Source organism: Scyliorhinus torazame, chromosome 1, assembly GCF_047496885.1.
Source record: "Scyliorhinus torazame isolate Kashiwa2021f chromosome 1, sScyTor2.1, whole genome shotgun sequence".
NCBI classification, from domain to species: Eukaryota; Metazoa; Chordata; class Chondrichthyes; order Carcharhiniformes; family Scyliorhinidae; genus Scyliorhinus; species Scyliorhinus torazame.
Window position 1 is genome coordinate 152467266 of NC_092707.1, and position 16056 is coordinate 152483321.

The following is a 16056-nucleotide window of genomic DNA, read 5'->3' on the forward strand; positions in this document are numbered from 1 at the left end:
TTTACCTGGCGTGTAGGCCAGTTCGAAGTCGTAGCGGCGTAGCTTTAGAAGAATATGCTGTAACCGAGGCGTCATGTCATTTAAATCCTTCTGGATTATGTGGACTAGAGGCCTGTGGTCCGTCTCTACCGTGAATTTCGGTAGGCCATAAACATAGTCGTGGAACTTGACTATCCCCGTTAGGAGACCCAGACACTCCTTCTCAATCTGAGCGTACCATTGCTCAGTGGGCGTCATGGCCCTGGAGGCATACGCCACTGGAGCCCAGGACGCGGAGTCATCCCGTTGAAGGAGCACCGCCCCAATGCTATCCTGGTTTGCATCAGTTGATATCTTGGGTTCCTTGGTTGAAGAACGCTAGGACCGGGGCTGTTGTGAGTTTTGTTTTGAGCTCGCGCCATTCCTCTTCATGCGTGGGCAGCCACTGGAATTCCGTCGACTTTTTGACGAGATGGTGGAGGGCCGTGGTGTGGGATGCCATATTGGGAATTAATTTCCCGAGGAAGTTGACCATTCTGAGAAAGCGGAAGACCGCCTTTTTGTCCTCCGGGGTCTTCATGGCGTTGATCGGTGAGACCTTGTCGGCGTCTGGCCGTACGCTCTGCTGTGAGAGGTGGTCACCTAGGAATTTGATCTCCGATTGACCAAATGAGCACTTGGCCCTGTTGAGCTGAAGACCATGTTCATGGATTCTTTGGAATACCTCCTTGAGGCGAGCGATGTGTTCCTGGGGCGTTGTGGACCAGATGATGACATCGTCAACGTACACTCGCACCCCTCGATGCCCTCCATCATCTGCTCCATGATGCGGTGAAATACTTCGGAGGCAGATATGATGCCAAAAGGCATCCGGTTGTAGCAGTAACGACCAAACGGGGTGTTGAACGTGCACAACTTGCGACTGGACGCGTCCCGTCGTATTTGCCAAAAACCCTTGGAGGCGTCAAGCTTAGTAAAGAATTTGGCATGAGCCATCTCACTGGTCAACTCTTCTCATTTTGGTATCGGGTAATGCTCCCTCATGATGTTGCGGTTTAGACCCTTAGTGTCAATGCAAATGCGAAGCTCCCTTGACGGTTTCTTGACGCAGACCATGGAGCTGACCCAGTCTGTGGGCTCTGTGACCTTCGATATGATCCCCTGGTCTTGGAGGTCCTGTAATTGCTTCTTCAGACGATCCTTGAGGGGGCGCCGACACCCGGCGAGGTGCATGAATCACAGGGGTGGCGTTTGGCTTGAGCAGGATTTTGTATCGGTATGGGAGCGAGCCCATTCCGTCGAATACGCTGTGGTACTGTGTGATGATGTCATCTATGTCGGCTTGCAAGTTTCCATTGGGCGAGGCCTTCGCCGGTGATGATGACATGGTGTGGACGTGCTGAACCAGGTTCAGGAACTTGCAGGCACGAGCACCGAGCAGCGATGCTCTGTCAGGCCCGACGATTTCAAACCGCAGCGTTGCCTTGATCGCCTTATTGGATACCCCCAGTTGACACGAGCCACTGGCTGCTGTGGCGTTGCCATTGTAGTCAAGGAGCTGGCAGGCCGGTGGAAGAATGCTTGGTTTGGCGTGAATGGTGTCGAGGTCGGATTTCGAGATGAGGTTCGCCGATGCGCCGGTGTCCAGTTTAAATCGGATGCGAGCCTTGTTCACTGTGAGGACAGCAGACCACTCGTCGTCGGGATCCACACTGAGGATCGAGAGGCGTTGTGTAGGTGTGGTGGAAGGCAGCGCATGTGTAGTTATGATGCCCACCCAGTATGGGGACTTGAGGCACTCAGCATCACGGTCCGTCGGGCTGTCGGGATCGTAATCTGCATGCCTTGTTGTATTGAGCGGACACTTCTGCGCCGCATCTGGGATTGCTGGCTGCTGAGCGGTGGAGCAGATCTGCAAAGGGCTGCGTAGTGGCCAAGCTTGCCACACTGTAGACACCGGCGTCCTTTTGCCAGACATTGCCGCTTTAAATGGGCAGAGCCACAATTTGGACACGTCATCACGCCGATGTCAGCGCGTTCCGTGCGCCATCGCGCATGCGCAGTGCGGTCGGTCAACGTACGCACCTGCGCTGTCGGGTTGTCGGGCTCGTCGCCCACTCGGTCATGGCGCGCATGCGCAGGGACCCGGGAAAAGCGTACGAACGGCCACTCTCCTCGAGCTCAGGCCCTGCATTTGTGCAATAGCTTGCACCCGTTCCGCCTCGTGGGAGGCCAACTTCGCAGTTTCTGCCGCCCTGATGTGGGAGTAACGATTCTTAGAATGCTCATGGACAACACACGTCTCGATAGCGACAGAGAGAGTCAACTGTGTGACTTTCAGGAGCTGCTGCCGAAGGGAGTCGGAGTGGACCCCGAAAACGACCTGATCCCGGATCATGGAATCAGCCGTCGAGTCATAGTTACATGACTGCGCTAGGATGCGGAGCTGGGTGACGAAGGACTGAAAAGGTTCATCCTTACCCTGAAGCCTCTGCTGGAAAACGTACCGTTCAAAGCTCTCATTCACATCAATGTCACAGTGGCTGTCAAAGTTCAGCAGGACTGTTTTGAATTTTGTTTTGTCTTCGCCGTCAACGAACGTGAGGGAGTTGTAGATGTGGATGGCGTGGTCCCCCGCGGTGGAGAGAAATAGCACGATCTTCCTGGCATCCAATACTGCTTCGAGGTCGGAGGCCTCGATGTACCAAAGGTACTTTTGCTTGAAGAGCTTCCAATTTGCGCCGAGGTTGCCGGGGATGCGGAGCTGCGGAGGAGGCTGGATGTTTTCCATGTCACCGAATGGCTGCTTGCCGGTCAATGCTGATTCACTCGAGATAGGTCCGTCAATTAATTTGCGCCGGGGTTCCCGGAGATGCGGAGCTGCGGAGGAGGCTGGGTGTTTTCCATGTCACCGGATGGCTGCTTGCTGGTCAATGCTGATTCACTCGAGGTAGGTCCGTCAATTTTCATTATCACTCCGTAGTACCATAATGTGTTAGGCAGGTCAGTTCGGTGTGGACTGCACTTGATGCAGCGATGCGAGAAACAGACCTCTAACACTGTAGAAGATCCAACACGGTTTTATTGAATGATAGAACTAACATACGTATTTAACTGTGGGTTGAAAATACACTGAACTGACTGGAGACCTTGTAGTAGCCTGACCAGACTTACTAGCTACCGCATGGTGTTTGGGCTGTGCTAGCTCGTGGACTCTGACTGTCTCAGTGGCTGGGTCCAGAGAGAGCGGGAAACCTAGTGCCCTCTGGCTTTATAGTGGTGGTGTCCTGTCTGGTGATTGGCTGCACTGTGCTGTGTGCTTACTGGTCATCCTGTGTGTCAATCACTGCCTGTCTGCACTTCATTATATACATGAGTGGATATTATGAACTCCTCCTTTTGTCTTCACAATAGTACCAAGGCATCATTTTATGTCCGCATGCGAGCGTAGATGGAGTCTTGATTTAAGATCGCTTCTGAAAGTCGACATCCCAACTATGCCACAGTCCCTCAGTACTGCATTGGGAATGTCAGCCTTGAATTATGTGTTCAAGTCTCTGGAGTGGGGGCTACAACCCATGACGTCTGACACAGAGTCAAGCGTGTGACACAAGGCATCTGGTCTTTTGTGCAAAAGGTCTGGTTGAGCAAGAGTTAAATGTGGATTTTGGCACCTTTCCTTCTCTCAATTCAGTTTGTCAGATACATTATTCAACAATTTGCTTTAAAACAGCTACTTCTCATTACTTCCTTTTGTAAAGTCAACAAAGTTGTAACAGATTCCATGACCCCCTTCTCTGAGGCATTTCGAGTTCAGCCAACGATTTAATTTTCGGCCTATTCCCTTGTGACAAGTGGCGCCTCCTTAAATGCACAAAATCTGTGTAAAGTCTAGAGAGAAGTGCAAGCAAGCCCTCTGTTTGCTGGGTGGGGGAGGGTGGGGGGTGGGAGGCTCCTTCAAAATGGATCCCATATGAAGAGAGGAGGCTCCTTGGCCTACGTCAAGTCTTTGGCTTCTAGTCAACCAAACAGGCCCTGGATACTAACTGGTTCTGGCTGTGGGATGTGGCTTGTTCCAGATGGAATCTTTTTCTGACCTGCTGTCAGTTGCAGAGCAGCCCTGGACTGCTCTGGCCTCACATATGTCTGTGATGAATTAAGTCTAACACAAGGCTGAAGTGAAAAGGCGCCTAAAGAAGCCAAAGGCACACATTCTTGAGGGTTGTTTTCATTTTACTACAAGACTCAGACATAATTAAAGCAGTTCACTTCTTGTTCTTTGGCCATAATTGTGGAGTCAGAAGGAAATATAAAACTGTCACTGCCAGGTTTCATCATTAGCAAGAAAAATAAATAAAGCTGCTTTCTTTAGATACCAAATATATACCCATCAGTCCCCCGCGGTGTTGTACACAGGAAATCAAGTGTGGTCTTCAGATGAAGTCCGATGGAAGGATGGGGGATGATTGGCAGATAATCAAATCCCCATTTTGAAGTCGTAGTAGATATGAAGAACTTAGCCGTTCCAGAAGGAAAATGCCCAGATCAGATCAGCCTTCCACTTTACGCCCAATCCTTCATTGTTGTTGGGATGAAATCCTGGAACTCCTGACCTACCATGCACCGTGGGACCATACGAAATACAGCGGTTCAAGTAAGTGACTGACCACCACTTTCTCAAAGTGAATCAAAGACACCAATAAATGTCAGTTTTGGCAGCTATGCTCACATCCCATAAAAGGATACATTTTTTAACAAGTCTCAATTTTTTATTGCCGGGCTATGGGTAAAGAGCAGGCCCATGAAACTAATTGGGTAGCTCTTTAATATGCAGCACAGGTATGATAGGTCGAGTGGCGTCCTTCTCTGCAGTTTGATTCTACGATTTAACTTTGCTTTGTGGTATGGATGTAACTTGGGCAGCACAACAATTTCCAACTGGGAGAGCTAAGGTTAGCATCATAGAATTGTTACAGTGCAGACGGAGGCCCATTGGCCCATCCAGCCCATGCCAGCATTCCGCAGATGGCCCCATTTCCTCACTCTCTCCCAATACTGCAAGTGACTTCTCTTTTGAAAGCCTCATTTCTACCTGCCCCCACCGCACTTTACAGGCAGTGTGTTCCAGACCCTAAATAATCACTTGCTGTGTAAAAAATGTTTTCCTCAAGTTGTATTTACTTCTCTTTCCAGTCAATTTAAATTGATGGTCCTTGGTTCTCAAACCTTCTGCCAATGGGGACTGTTTCTCCCTACCTGCACTGTCTAGACCCCTCATGGTTTTAAACTCCTCTGTCCAAACTCTCAACCCTCCTCTCTCGAAGGAGAACATCCCGCAGCTTCTCCAATCAATCCACACAACTGATGTGCCTCAGCCCTTGAACCAAGCTTTCAAATATTTCTGCAACCACTCTCAGGTTTTCATCTCCTTGCGAAAGTGTTTCAGAATTGAACATAAACAAAGAACAAAGAACAAAGAAATGTACAGCACAGGAACAGGCCCTTTGGCCCTCCAAGCCCGTGCCGACCATACTGCCCGACTAAACTACAATCTTCTACACTTCCTGGGTCCGTATCCCTCTATTCCCATCCTATTCACATATTTGTCAAGATGCCCCTTAAATGTCCCTATCGTCCCTGCTTCCACTACCTCCTCTGGTAGCGAGTTCCAGGTACCCACTACCCTCTGCGTAAAAAACTTGCCTCGTACATCTACTCTAAACCTTGCCCCTCTCACCTTAAACCTATGCCCCCTAGTAATTGACCCCTCTACCCTGGGGAAAAGCCTCTGACTATCCACTCTGTCTATGCCCCTCATAATTTTGTATACCTCTATCAGGTCGCCCCTCAACCTCCTTCGTTCCAGTGAGAACAAACCGAGTTTATTCAATCGCTCCTCATAGCTTATGCCCTCCATACCAGGCAACATTTTGGTAAATCTCTTCTGCACCCTCTCTAAAGCCTCCACATCCTTCTGGTAGTGTGGCGACCAGAATTGAACACTGTACTCCAAGTGTGGCCTAACTAAGGTTCTATACAGCTGCAACATGACTTGCCAATTCTTATACTCAATGCCCCGGCCAATGAAGGCAAGCATGCCATATGCCTTCTTGACTACCTTCTCCACCTGTGTTGCCCCTTTCAATGACCTGTGGACCTGTACTCCTAGATCTCTCTGACTTTCAATACTCTTGAGGGTTCTACCATTCACTGTATATTCCCTACCTGCATTAGACCTTCCAAAATGCATTACCTCACATTTGTCCGGATTAAACTCCATGATACTCCAATTGTGCCTGAACCGGTGCTTTGTAAAGGTGCTTCATAAACTGAAGTGAAATGAGACTCCTTACCTCTCTGGGCACAGAATATCCATCTTCCTTTGGATCTTCCCCACCATATCTGAGAACCTTGTTGCTTCCTCAAAGGTTAAAACCCACTTCATTCAGTCCTTATTTTTGTAATTTTATTATAATTCTTTTATCCACATTTATAATGGACCATGTGAACTATGTTGGGATGGAATTTCACCTTGCTGTGAAATGTGATGCTACAGTGCTTCCATAAGGGGGAGAGTGCAATTGCAGCATGATAAGTTTACATAGAAAGTTGTCATTCTGAATGCAGATACGCTAGGGGAGGCGGGTGTGTGGAGGGGTTATTTGGCTGATGCGTGAAAACAGGCACTGTGCTCGTAAGGAAATGCGTATTTGAAAAAGTGCCCAGTTGTTGGGCCTACTGTGATTTGAAGATGCCTGCAGGCGCTGAAACCAACAACTGTGCTCAAGGACTGATTAGATTCTCTTCTGCTGGAGCTGGATACGGAGCCTGCACTCAGCCACTTCCACTTTAAGGTCTGGATGGGCTGGCTGACAAATGGTGGCAGGCTTCAGGATCAAGGACAACGGTTCTCGTATGTGGCACTGGCGGTCATGGTGTAACAGGTCCAGTGGAGGAGGGATGTGCTGTACTCAGGTTGCGGGGGTGGGGGGGGGGTGGGGGTGGGGAGAGGGCTTGATGGGATGGGAGGAGTCCACCTCACCCGCCTTTCCCTCTCCCCTGGAACAGCTGGTGCTGCTCTATCTGGCCTGGCCTCCTCGTCCACCGCCTTCTGCAGGCTAAGGGCGATGCCAGTAAGATGCTGATGCCCAAGCACTCCCTTCTCATGCTGATTTTGATACGATACAGTAGCACAACATCCCCCCTTTTTTTTTTAGGGGAAATCCTCAGAGATATCCCAGAGTAACCGCTGCTCAAGTGTTGGTGAAGTATCCAAGAAAGTATCCTGATGCATTTAAAACCTCCAGCAGCGAGTGAACAGAAAAAGTACAGCTCAAAATCCTCTCCAGCGACCAGTTTACTCCCAATCAGCCAGTCGCTGTGAGGAGAAGCTGTTAGATCAAGCTAGTCACCAAAATGCCATGCAGACTGCTTAACAAGTGCTAGCAGGAAATCTGATTGTCCATCATCTCCTTAATGATCCTTCAGGGGACCATTCCTAGCGCACAACTCATTTGCCAAGATGGCATCTTACACTAAACTGACACTGAAGCATCAGATCCCAACTTTCTCACTTGAGGTATCCAGCAAATATTACCACCAGGGCCTTATAGTGGAAACAGTTGACAAGAGATGTGCACAGTTGAGAGATCTTTGATATGTTACAGATAGTTATTTGTGAATTTTTCCCTCATTTCCTCTCCTCATTGAATTTCAGAAGAACCACACAGAAGAAGGCCATTTGGGTTATCATGCTGGGGTCAGTTTGAGTTCCTCAGTTGTAGCTGCCTAAGCTAAAATCATTTCCCTGCACTTTCCTCACAAGCATTCCCTCCATACCTGCTCCTCCATATAATCCCCTTTCTCCCTCATGTCTTGATTACCGACAAAGATATCTCCAGCCACTTCCTTGTATCCCTCACCATCCACCTCCCACTTCCAACTCCATTTCCTTATGCATCTGCCCAGCACTTATCATTACACGTTCACTCTTGCAAACGCCCATCCTGTAGACTTGTTACAAGCAGCTGCCAATATCCTCCAACGCTGCCTCTCTTCCACTTTGATATCCCCATTATTCGGAAAGTTGGAAGCCTCTGATGCAGGTCTGGAAGATTGGAACCAAAAGCGGAGCACATGGGGTACTTTTTCCAGGCAAATGGGATTTGGGGGAAGACCTACAGGAAGTTATCCTCCTTGCTGCCTGTGGGGCACAGACATTTGGGATCATAAAGAATTTGATCCACCTGAGGTGTCTGGCTGACTGCGAGTTCGGGCCGTTCCTCTCTGAGAAGTTGAGGGACTGGCTTGTGTGTGGTAATGACATTATGGCCACACAGAGGAAACTGTTGGCTGAAAAACTCTAGATTTGAAACAGGCCATTAAACTTTCCCTCTCTCGTGAACACGCGGAGAAAGGTGTTCAGGAGCTGCCGGGTTCCATGGACTACGGCACCCATAGTTTAGCCCACCCACCGTTTCGAACTCCCTCTAGGTCACCGAATGGTGCAGGTCCGGCCAAACTTCCTCCGACAGATCAGCCCCCAAGGCAATTCGGTGGTAGAGGTCTGATCTTGGGTGCTGTTGCTGTCCAGTGGAATATTTCACCCAAGGATGAGGAGAGAGCCGACCGCATTGCCAACTGTGTGGTTGAAGGACTCGTGAGGGTCCTTCCCTTGGCGCAGAGAATGCCGTGCGCGACAACCACCGAGGTTGGCGAGAACCAGGGTTGCCCCGGGTGAGGATGACTGTTTAGTGCAATTAAACTGTGTCTTGGCTCCAACAGTTGCACCAATCCAGATCACCTGGATTGCACGTCAATGGCCATCCGGTGCCGATACTTCCAGAATTCGACGCGGAACTATGGCGCCTACAGGATCTGGGGATCAGACGCCCTGTTCTGTTTGAAGAATGGGCTTCGCCTGTGGTGCCGGTGATGAAGCCCGATAAAACCAGCTCTGTGGTGATTTCAAGTTCACCGTGAACAGGGCTTCACATCTGGATCGGTACTCAATGCCCCAGTTCGAGGATTTGCACTCCAGATTAGCTGGAGGATGCTCCTTCTTGAAGCTGGACATGAGCCATAGTTACTTGCAGGTAGAGCTCGACCCAGAGTCCAGAAAGTTTGAAACATCAGTACGCATCTGGGATTGTTTGATCACACCTGCCTCCCAGTCTGGATTTCATCTGCCCTCGCGGTTTTTCAGCAGGTGATGGAGAATATCTTGCAGGGCCTGCCAAAGGTGGTCATCTATTTGGGCGGCGTGCTTATTATGGAGTCTACAGAGAAGGAATATATGGTGAACCTACAGGAAGTACTTCAGCATTTTGTCTATGTGGGTACCAGGCTGAGGCACGGTAAGTTTGTCTTCCGCGCAGTGGATAGCACTGCTGCCTCACTGCGCCGAGGTCGCAGGTTCGATCCCAGCTCTGGGTCACTGTCCGTGTGGAGTTTGCACATTCTCCCCGTGTTTGCGTGGGTTTCGACACACAACCCAAAGATGTGCAGGGTAGGAGGATTGGCCATCTAATTGGAAAAAATGAATTGGACACTCTAAATGTATAAAAAGAAATTTAAAAAAATGTTTGTCTTCCGCACTAGAGCGGCAATCTATCTCAGTTACAGGATGGACAGGGATGGTCTGCACCCGATGGAGGATAAGGTTCATGCTATAAAAGGACCCCGACCTTGGTCAACTACTATGGGATGTTCATTGCCAGCCTGGCCACACTGCTAGCTCCGCTCCATGTATTGTTGAGGAAGGACCAAGAGTAGTGCTGGAGCGCTTCTCAAGGCAAGGCATGTATTGCCGTTAAGAAGCACCTATGTTCGAAGCAGCTTCTTGTGCATTACGATCTGGCTAGTCCTCTAATTTTAACATGTGATGCTTCCCCCTACGGTATTGGGGCACTGCTGGTCCATGGCTGGAACGACAGCATGAAACACCCCATTGCATTCGCTTCAAGGACCCTGGCGGACGCAGAGCATGATTATGCGCAGATGGAGAAGGAGGGCTTGCCTGTGATTTTCAGGATAAAGAAGTTGAATCAATATGTTTATGGGCAAAAGTTTTTTTGTTACAACAGGCCGCAGCCGCTGCTCAGCCTCTTCAGGCAGATTAAAGGCATCCCGCCAACAGTGTCGGCTAGGATCCTAGTTGGGCACTCCTGCTCTCTCCGTACGAATACGCTTTCCAGCACCGACCGGGTGTGAAGATTACCCATGCAGACGTCCTCGGCTATCTGCCATTGCCCGTGAGCGTCCCCACCAGTGGCAGATGAGGTGGATGCCGTACTCAACTTCATTGCCGTTGACAGATGCTCGGGTGCGTGTATGGACACAGCCAGAATTGACGAAGCTTTGCCCCATGTTGTTGAGCGGGGGGAAAAAGGAGGCCCTTCCAGTGACCCTTTGGTCTTCCGCCCAGACGTTCTGCGAACTCAGTTTGGAGGATGGAATGATATTGTGGGGCGTTCATATGGTCATCCCCCCACAGAGTCAGGAAGCCCTGCCTGAACAGTGAACAGTAGCCATCCAGGAGCGCCTAAAATGAAAATGTTCACCTGCAGTTATGTCTGGTGGCCTGGTATTGATGGGGACATCGAGGGGCTTGTGTAAAGCTGCCCAGCGTGCCAGGAACGTTAGAAACTCATGGCAACGGCCTCCCTTCACACTTCGGAATGGCTGGGATGCCCATGGGTTCACCTTTATACGGATTATGCGGGACCGTTCATGGGATCCATGTTCCTTGTGATCGTGGTTGCCCACCCGAAGTGGCTTGAGGTATGCAGGATGACTTCCATGATATCTGGGGCTACGACTGAAAAGCTCCGAGGTCCTTTTTGTAGCCGCACATGGGATCCTGGAGGTCTTAGTGACAGATAATGGGACACCGTTCACTCGCGAAGAATTTGCCGTGTTGAAGCGGTGGAATAGCATTCGGCATATTGGAACCACCCCGTAACATCCCTCTTCCAATGGACTAGCAGAAAGGGTGGTCTAGACCTTCAAACAGAGCTTGAAAAAGCAATCAACGGGGTCCATGGACATGTGTTTGGCACGGTTCCTTTTTAGTTGCTGCACACCGCTGCCTGTGACAACGGGTATCGTCCCTGCGGAGTTATTGATGGGCCGAAGTCTCCGGACCCGGTTGAATCTGGCCTTCCCCAGTCTCAACAACAAAGTAGAGAGGCAAGGGCGGCACAGTGTTGCAGTAGTTAGCACTGCTGCCTCAAGGCGTTGAGGACCTGGGTTTGATTCTGGCCTCGGCTCCCTGTCTGTGTGGAGTTTGCACATTCTCCCCGTGTCTGTATGGGTCTCACCCCCACAAACCAAAAGATGTGCAGGGTAGGTGATTGGCCACGCTAACTTGCTCCTTAATTGGAAGAATGTTTTAAAAAACTGAAAGAAAAACAAAGTCGAGAAGCAACAGGAGATGCAGAAGAGGCACCATGACCTGGGGGTGGCGGAGCGGGCATTTCACGCCGGGGTTGCCGTCTATGCTCGCAATTTTGGTGATGGAGCACTTTGACTCCCGGGTGTGATACTGGAACGTGTGGGCCCAGTTTCATATAAAGTCCAGATCCAGGGAAGGATCCAGAGAAAATACTTGGTTCACTTGCCGAAGCGTGAACCCGACCTTCAGGACACCTGACAAACGGGATAGCACCTTCGCCACACCAGGAACGATCCCTCAGTCTGGAGGCCCGGCCGTCCAGGTCACCAAGCCCAGTCCAACAAGAGGCGGATGATTCTGGATCTGAGATGGACACTGAGATGGTCCGTGCTGGCGGACGATGGCGTATCCGGAACTGAGGTCCCAGCAGTAACTCTTCGGTGATCAGCCAAGAAACGGCAACAGGCTAATCGATCACTCCACCTGACCCAGAGCCGCCAGCAGCCGTGGCCAAAACGGCGCAGAAGGCCCCACCATTGGCGGCTGAAGGGGGTCATTTGGACTTTGGGGGGAGGGGTATCATAACCCCAACAAGGGACACGGGGAAACCATTATGGATCACCCCGTGGGACTCGTGGAGTACGAACTTCCCAAGTAAGGGGATGCGGCCAACCACCTGGGGTTCATTATGAGCTAACATAAAAGCAGGCCCAAAATATGGCCTGCTGAGGTTAATCCTCCCAGCTAAGATTGTACTGGGAGCAATATGCTGTATTATGCAGATATATTTAAATAGTGTAAATAAATATATGTTTGTTTACTGCCAACCTCCTCTGAGTCATTAAACTGACCATGAAATAGTTGTTGTAAAAGTCCACTAATGCCCTTTAGGGAAGGAAATCAGCCATTCTTTTCTGCTCTACATATAACTCCAGACCCCACAGTAATGTGGTTGACTATTGAATGTCCTCTGAAATAGCCCAGCCAGCAATGAACACCTCCCATGAATACATTAAAAAAATTATTCCCGAATCATTGACTCCATCCCTCTCCCTGAAACTGTTAGAGACAAAATTAGACTGTTCAGAATCTTGGTGTCACAGTTGACCCCTTCTGACCACATATCTTTGGCATCATTAAGACTGTTTATTTCTACTTCTTTAATATTGCCTTACTCCAAATCTGGAGATAACCAAGGCATGGTTGAGGGCTTCAGCAGCAAATGAGCTGAGCCTCAGCTCATTTGCTGCTGAAACCCTGAACCAGGCCTTGGTTACCTCCAGATTTGGCTATTACAAACTAATCCTCACTGGCCTCCCACACAATACTGTGTCATGTGAGAGTACCTTTAAGAAATGGGTGTTTATAAACGGGTGTATATATAAATATCTGTAGTGAGAGTACCTTTAAGAAATGGGTGTTTACTACTGCAGTGATGTCAGAGAGTGGGTGGAGCTGGGCTGTCTGTCAGCTTTTTACTTTCGTTTTTGAGCAGGCTGCAGGATGTGTTTTAGTTTCGTTTTCAGTGTTGGAGCTGAAGCCAGCCCAAGCAGGTGTACTGCTGTTCTCTCTGCCATCAAAAGACTATCTCTTGATCATTTGGTGAATTCAGAATTATAAATGTTTTCAGTCGTGAATGTAAACCTGATGTGCTTCTGTTGAATGGTGTTTTAAGTCTTATGGACGTTAAAAGGAAAGCTTAAAGGATTACTTGGTGTTGTAGTCTTTGGGGATTGTATTTGAATTGATGGTTGCTAAGATGTTCACTGTATGTTTTAAAAAGGTTAACTTGAGTTCATCGAATAAACATTGTTTTGCTTTTAAAAAATACTTTTCAATTTCTGCTGTACCACACCTGTGGAGTGGGCCGTGTGCTCCCCATACCACAATCTATTAAAAGTTGTGGGTCAGGTGAACTCCATGATACACTTTGGGGTTCTCTAAACCCTGGCCCATAACAACTGTCCATAAATTTGAGGCAATCCAAAACTCTTGCTGTGTCCCTTTTACCCTCACTTGTGTGCTTGCACATCTGTGCTGGTTTTTGTTAAGTAACACCTCGATTTTGGATTTTTCATCCTTGTTTTCAAATCCCCCCTTGGCCACACCAACTTCCTGTGGTAGTATGCATTAGGGGTCATGTGGGACTGTGAAGCCGTGATGTCATTGGCTGACAGATCCCGGGTCCTGGTTGGCCGTTGACCCCTAGCTCCGCGCTGAAGGCGGAGTATAAGAACCAGGAGTCCTCCCCCGCAGGCCAGTCTACTACTGAACTACGGGGGAACAGTCACGCTTAATAAAGCCTCATCGACTTCACTCTATTCGTCTCTCGGAGTCTTTGTGCGCTACAATTTATTAAGCGTGACTAAAGGACTATGGAGCTCAGGATCATCCCGGAATGCCTGAGGATCAGCCCCCACGCAGTGAACGCAGCAGCAGCTTTCAAGCACTGGCAGACTTGTTTCGAGGCCTACCTCAGAACGGCCCCCGGCCGGGTCACAGAGGACCAAAAACTACAGGTCCTGCACTCGCTTGGGCATCCTCTATTTTACTGGTGTCCATGCTCCCGGCTGCCAGGGCCCATAGTCTTTGGGATTTCCTCCCTTGACCTCTCTGCCTCTCTGTTGTAACCCGCACGGGTCTCACAGGGTAGACACAATCCACTACCCGTGGAGCTTGCAGAATATGAACTCCCCCGATAATGGGGCAGGGGAACCCTTAACACAGTTCATATACCTTTGTAGAAATAGGGTTGGCCAATAAGGCACCGACGAGGGAAGATGCAGTAGGAAACTACTGGGGTTGTACATAATAACAAAGAACAATACAGTACAGGAAATGGCCCTTTGGCCCTCCAAGCCTGTACCGGTCATGATACCACCCTTGGCCAAAACACTCTGTCCTTCCTAGTGCTGAGGGTTTTGGCTTAAACACTCCTTTCATTGTCCCTTACATGAATCTCCTCTTCCCATTCCTCCTTTGAGGCATTCCCAAACACCTACATTTTTGACCAAGCTTTTGCCCATCTGCCCTAATATCTCCCTTTGTGACAGTGTCAGGTTTTGCTTTTCAGCAAAGCGCCCATGAGATATTTTATTATATTGAAGGTGCGAAAACAAAATCAAGTTGTTATTGTTGCTGTTGTAATTAAGGTCATCAAAACTGATCAAATTGATGAATGTTACCAAACAAGAAACAATATTTAAATTTGCGAAGGCAACTTAAGAACCTCATAATAAGTTGGATAAAATATTTTAAGTGGGTGGATGAATTGTAAAGAAAATTTAACAAACATATATTTTGCACACAGGAAGAACAAAGGTGTGACACATGTAAGCAACAACTTATGTATGATGTATTTAACAGAGAAAGCATCCTAAAATAGTGGAAGTACCTCAAAGATTGGTCAAAAGGATGGGTTTTGAGTCGATAACTTTAGTCCAAGTGCATTGGGACATTTCACTTGTCGAAGGTGCTCTCTGAGTGCAAGCTGCTGTTGTGGAATTTGAAACACTGGGCACAGCAGGATATTAAGGCCGGGATTTAACTAAATAGGAACAAAGTCCCACAGCGAGTGTGTTCAGCTGGCGGTCACAATGCCGAGAAACACAACGCTATAAAACGGCACTCGCATTAGATAGGGGGCCTCAGTGGTGAATGTCCCCAATTTTGTGCACTGAGGAGCTCAGCTCACCAGAATTCCTCAACGCAGTGAGAGAAATGGTGCCCCGATCTCCCCAGCCCCTCCCACATCCCTCCCCAACACCCACGCAGGGCACCCCAAGCCAAATCAACACCACTCAAAAATACCAACTTGGCAGTGTCAACTTGTAACCTGCCAGCTGGCAGTGCTACCTGGGCACCTTGGCAGTGCCACTGCCAGCTGAGAGTGCTACCTGGGCACCTTGGCAGTGACACTGCTAGCTGAGAGTGCTACCTGGGCACCTTGGCAGTGACACTGCCAGCTGACAGTGCTACCTGGGCACCTTGGCAGTGACACTGCCAGCTGACAGTGCTACCTGGGCACCTTAGCAGTGACACTGCCAGCTGACAGTGCTACCTGGGCACCTTGGCAGTGACAATGCCAGCTGACAGTGCTACCTGGACACCTTGGCAGTGACACTGCCAGCTGACAGTGCTACCTGGACACCTTGGCAGTGACAAGCTGGCAACTAGGTGGTACTGCTCAGGTGCCAGGCTGGTAGTGCCAGTGTGCCCAAGTGGCAGAATCAGTGTCAGGGTACAACCCTTCCCAAAGGGCATGCACCTGGGGGCATCCGATCCCCTGGGAGACCCCCATGAATGCCGTTGCGTCTGGTACCTGTTTGTGGAGACCAATACTGAATAACGCTCGCTGAGGTCTGTGAGGCGAAGGGGATAGACCCCATCTGACTTGCTGGTCCTCAACTTGTCTGCCAACCCCTGGAGGAACCCACTCATCCTCACCCGAGTCATATGCAGCCTATGCACCACCTTAAACTGAATCAACTCATTCTCGTACACAAGGAGGTTGAATTCACCCTGCGCATCGCCTCACTACACCTTCCCCATCCTATCTCCCACCACAGCTCCTCCCATTTCTCCTTAATCCTCCCAGCCACCAGAAATATTCCCAATCCTACCCTCCCCTTCTACATCCAGGAGCAGCAACCGCTCCAACAGGGTATGCACCAGCAGGTTTG

The 16056-nt window shown here is 49.5% G+C and overlaps 1 pseudogene; it reads right to left on the minus strand.

Moving 5' to 3' along the window:
• Positions 1-7956: 7956 nt before the first annotated feature.
• The window catches only part of LOC140418075 (uncharacterized), a 185204-nt pseudogene continuing 177104 nt past the window's right edge, over positions 7957-16056 (minus strand).